This window comes from Triticum aestivum, chromosome 5A (assembly GCF_018294505.1).
Source record: "Triticum aestivum cultivar Chinese Spring chromosome 5A, IWGSC CS RefSeq v2.1, whole genome shotgun sequence".
NCBI classification, from domain to species: domain Eukaryota; kingdom Viridiplantae; phylum Streptophyta; class Magnoliopsida; order Poales; family Poaceae; genus Triticum; species Triticum aestivum.
This window is the reverse complement of record NC_057806.1, coordinates 224092710-224098459: the sequence shown is the minus strand read 5'-3', so window position 1 is coordinate 224098459 and position 5750 is coordinate 224092710.

The window sequence follows — 5750 nt, the reverse complement described above, 5'->3', positions numbered from 1 at the left end:
GAAAGGTTGAATAGACACAAGGGTAGGTTAAATGGCCGCTGTAATAAATGGGGGTTGGCCGGCCTGTAATCGTCACGTCTTGTCACGGCATTCATAGCGGAGGATTCTGGTGCACGCTTGACAACACCGCACCGCATGCGTGCGCTTGAAGAGGCGCCAAATGTATCGTCGGTGAGCCTGTTCCCGCGCTACCACACTGTTTACCGCGCAAACTTCCCACCCGGCTAGTTTGGTCATGCGTCAGCTAGAAGAGGGACAAATCGTGGGCGTTTATTGGCAAAAAGCTTTGTAAAAACGAAGTGTGTGGAATGACTTCGGTCACAAGTTTACCCTTGGTTGATGAGGTCAAAGTTACACATAAGGGTGATGATGGACACTCGAGTGTGATAATTAATTCTATGCTCTACAGTGCACATGGTGGAACAAACCGAGTGTGTGCAATAATGTTGAAGATCGCAGTCGACTTAGCTATACAGATCGTGTGATGTGAGATCGACAAGGTAAATTTATTCGAGAATGGTTAATAAAATCTGAGACCATTGCATATTAAGGTCAAAATAGTGCTAGCAATATACGAGTCTCATACGATGCCATTTCAATGATTGTACCATAAAATCTCGAAATGTTACAAGGTTCAAATTCCAGAGTTATATGGCTCAAATTCCAATATTACAAGGTTCAAACTGATATTAGAAATGAAATTCAGCTCATCAGCTACAAACACTCGCGTTGATCCGCTGAACATGGATATCAGAGAGGTTCAAACTAATATCACCGCTTCTAAGTCTGGCTTCGAAACCTCACAATTTTTGCAAAGAGGTCAGCCACTAAGAAGTCATGTATGGGGTTGACACGATGACTTCCGATTACTCTATCATCTGAAGTTCCAAAATGAAATTCAGCATTTTTGGAGCCTACTCCATTCTGCCGCAGGCGCTGACGCTGATCAACAAACCATTCATTTTTGTGAAATAAATGTAGGGCAAACCTCATTTCCTTCAGCACCCTTGCTCTGAGAACAAAGAACCTGGCGAATATAATCTCCGGTAAGGTCCCTCGATAGGAGTTCAAAGTAACTTCTTAGAGATGAAGATCTAGGCATTCGAAGTGATTGTTATATTGTATCACATTATCCACCACTAGGCCTAATCTTATCTGCAAAAGAAGAAAACGTGTTAGTGCCTACATGTAGTTTTGAACATTACTACAAGCCTAGCTATTTGGTTTGCAGGATTTGTAAAATGCACTAACATGCCATCTTCGATCTGACATGATTAACATGGGCATTTGATTACATTCTAGAGAAATGTAGCCTTCTTCACAAGAGGTTGGAGTGGATGAAAAGTTCCCTAAGAAAACTAGTACAGATGAATCCAAGGGAGAAATGCTTATTGATTGTAACCATATGGATCAAGCAACCAATATGGGGGGACATGTATGTACTGAAATCATCCAAAAGAACCTTCAGAACTTGGAAAAAGGTGTCACAAATTGAACTCCCTTATAGTTAACATTTAACAGGAAAGGAACATCACCTTGATATATAGCTTCTCCAGGCACGAAAAGCATCTCAGGAAACTGACAACTTGCTCCAGGTCGGGCCCGATAGATTCTAGTGCCAAGACCTTCACTGTGCGCAGTTTCGGGGTCAAGCTTGTCAGAATCATTTTCTGAATGACAGACGAACAAACATCTTCAAAATTACAAATAATGTTAATTTGTGGAAGGAGAGTTAGAAGGCGGTTGTTGTACCCGAATGGGTGTGGATCCAATAACAAGTTCGGAGCATTTGTGAGACGACTAGACCACCACTGTCAATTTCGGCACAGAAATGACATTGACTCTTGTTGGACCTTCTTGATCAACTACAAGTAATCTCTCAAGTGCAGGTGTGTCCTGGATGACCATATCGTTGTACACATCTTGTGATGTCTTCCTACCGCACCAGCAACAAACATAAATAGTCCGGAGAGTCATGGAGGTGATGTGGAAGGTACTCAACCCATTGATCGCCTGAATACGAAGGTACTCAAGTGCAGTACAGCCACGGACCAGGCGCTCCATGTCACCCTTCGAGAGGCAGACGGCGACGAGCTCGAGGTGCTTCAGTCGTGGTAGAATAAGAGTGGTTGCGTCATTAAGGGGCGGGAAATGGCAGTTCCTGAACTTGGCGACGCGCAGCATGGACGCAAGGCGGAGTGCGGACGTTGGCAGCGACCGCATATGCCCATCATCAAAAGTGAGCTCCTCGAGCTGATCTAGGGCAGGGGATCAGAACCAGTCGTCAAGCTTGGCTCAGTCCTTGCCGTTGGAACGGAACTTGCCCATTCTAAGGCCTTTGGTTGGGCCAAGGTGACTGCCGAGGATCTTGGAGAATGCATCCATGAGGTCGAGAGGGCTGGAGTTCCATAGGGGATGCCACCGCCAGGAAAGGAGGGTTATACGCGCCCCATATTTGATTGGGAGGAGGGAGATGATGACTCTCAACATATCATTGGGGATGTTGCTGATTAAGTCTAGGCCTGCTGGAGTCGCTTGCGGTTCTAGCTCGCCCCGCCTCCGCTTGTTGGCAGCCTCGTTCTCCACCTCCGGAGTCTCCTTGTCAGCGGCATTCTATGAATGAAAGAAAACCCTCAAATCAGCTCGAATAAAAATGAATTCACTGCGATTTCCGCCGGGTGATTAAAGGAGGCAAATGAACTGGGATAAGAGATGAGATAAATCTCGTTAAACTAGTTACCTCGTCGTCCATGAGAAAGAACCCTCAGTACGGCAGATTCCCCAACCGAGCGGAGTTGGGTCAACCACGAGCAGCGTTGAGAAAGTCGAGGGCGATAGGTGGTGGCAAGCGGAAGTGGCGAAATGCAGTGGGCTTTGCCGGCAGCCTGGCGGCGGCGGGCGTCGAGCTAAGTGTTTACCGCCGCGATAGGCGGTGCCATGGCATAGACGTGGAGGAGCTTGTGTAGGTGTGAATGGGGAACAACCAGAGGGGCCGGGGTGGCGGGCAGGGTGAGGGTTTTGGTGACGTGGGCATGGTGAGGGTTTTCTTCTTTGAATTGGGTGGTGAGGGTTTTCTATCCCACAAAGAATTTTGGGGGCGACGGTTTGCTAGAGCGAACCGTGTGTGATTGACGCAGCAGGCAAAATGAAAGTCATTGCATACAGTTCCAATTTTGGGAACCATGTGTGATTGACGTACTACCTCCATCATAGTTTATTGGTCCCCCGTTGTAATTTTTACCAAAATTTGGCGAAATATTTAACATACTCAGACATAGATAATAAGCGTACATGTAGATAAACATAGTTCAACCATAAGTAGTACATAGTTCAATAGTATTAAGCATACTAAAGCGTACATATATAGTTCCATCCATCCCACATCTCATCTCACAGGCTGGCACGATCCTAAAGCTTCTCTAGGTACTCGGAGTACGCGCCGTGCGCCACCCTGCGAGAATACTTATGCCTTAAGGAGCCAGCAGCCCATCCTCTTGCATGCGCCAGAACACTTAGATACGCGTCATGAAGCTTCTGGTTGCAAAATGGGCATCCATAGCAGTCGTTCCAGGCCCTAATACGCCTGTTATGCATTCCCGCATAAAGCTCCCTCCGGATTTGCATGTTGTACCTCCTCTGGACATCTTCATCCTCGCTGTCCACATCGTAAGACAGCACCTATACAAATAGTAAAACAAAATTGGCATCAAATCGATGATTACATGCCGTGAAGTAGTACTAGGAATTTATGGCTATTTATTTATACATATCCAGATATTATGGTTCGATTTTTAAGCACAGTCGTCTATGTACAGACCAATCTTGAAGAAAATAATGGCACAAACATATGTAGGTCATTGAAAATCAATTGTCAAGCCCTGGCTAGGAATTATTAGCACGAACACTAACCCTAGTCGGATTACTAGAAGAAATCATTTGCACAAATAAAACAACTAATCACTTATCACCTGTACCATTCAAACAATCAATACACTACATGGATTTAACGAAACTTACTCAGATTTCATGGATTGGGAGAACATAACCATAGGATTTCTATTCCAAAAAGGGGGAGGCAGGAGTAACCAAAGAAACCATATGATCTATTTGACACACAAATGGGTATAGATGACTAACCAGCGGTCCTCGTCGTCGGAGTCATCGCCGGAGTGGTCGTCGGAGTCAGTGCGAAACTCCGCCTCCGGCTATGGAAGCTCGACACCGTCAACGACATCAGGGTGGAGCGATAACTCGCCGGCGGTGACGGCAACCTTTGTCTCCATATCCACACCATGCTTCGGTGCTTTAGCAGCCCCGGCGTCGCCACTCCCTTCAATGAGGCGCTTCGGCAGCATCCTCATACACTGACGGCTTTGAGGACTGAGAGTGCTGTCGAGGATGCAAGCGGAGAGAGAGGATTGTGTGTGCGTAGCGAGGATGGGGGTGCGGCCGCACGGGCGCACCATTAATATGGAGTAGTGCGAGTTGTGGGAGAGAGGCGGGCGGCGGTCAAACCGATGGCTCGCCTCCCGGTGAGCCTGTGCACCGGACTGCTGGTATGCCTACCAAAGTATCACACAGCTACTCGCACGCTTCCCGATGACACTGCGCAGCGAGCACACCTCCGTCAATTCACACACCTACACGCACACCTCCCCGTCTGCCTGCGCAGCGGACGCGTCCCATCAACTCACGCCTGCTCGCACGCCACACGGGTCACACGGCGGCATGTATATTGTTTTTCTATTTGGATGATTAACGCTGCCTCTTTATTGCTTAATCGAAGCATTGCACGTATCCATTGTTGGTCTAACGCTCATAGTTCGAATAAATAATCCGTTTGGTATATTGGTTCCCAATTATTAATAATCTCCCATCTATAATTAGATAAAGATTACATCAAAACTGTTCTCAAATTTGACCAAAAAAGTACAATGCCACTTTGTATTGGTGTCCATATGACAACACGATAAGTTTCATGAACTTCAAATAAGTTTTGGATGTACTAGAATTTAACAATCAAGATTCTCAATGTTTGAAATTTGTTGCACGGGGAGTAAACATGAACCCAGTGAGACACATGTGTTTTTGCAATCCATTAGGTGCACTATCACATGTGCATGTAGCTCAAATTTGATTTTTGCACATTATACCGGTAGAAAATCAATGAATCAATGTACTAAAACGTTTAATGATCTCTGTGATTTTTTTTTAAATTAAAACGTCCCCCATTTGGTAACATGTATGTTCACCATGGGATAATTAATTTAACATGCATTGTAGTTGCGGTAGATTCGCGGTGTGTGTGTGGGTGTGTGCGTCTAGGGGTGGCGGGTGGCTCGCAGTACACTACAAGTTGTGAGCCACCGTGTGTGTTGGCCGTTTTGTTAGGCAGGCCGGTGCCACATCAGAGTCGTGAACTCGTTATTTAAAACATTACAAAACCCTGTCATACATAAATGTTTTGGCCACATGCAGTCGATGGTTGTCCTACACGACATTCGATACTCGCGTGTGACGCTTTCTGTGGGCCCGCGAGGTCGTCGTCCATCGCTTTGACGAACAGCCGATAGTGAGGTTAATTTGACCAGCAAGATAGAATCTTTTTTGTTTATGTTATGGTGGTATATAGTACGCGTCGAAGAGGTGGGAGGGGACTAGCATATATACTATACGTACATGTCTATGAACAAGTACACCTCACTCAGTGTCGGGACTTTTTGGTTTCTGAGGCACGTGCCACATCAAAA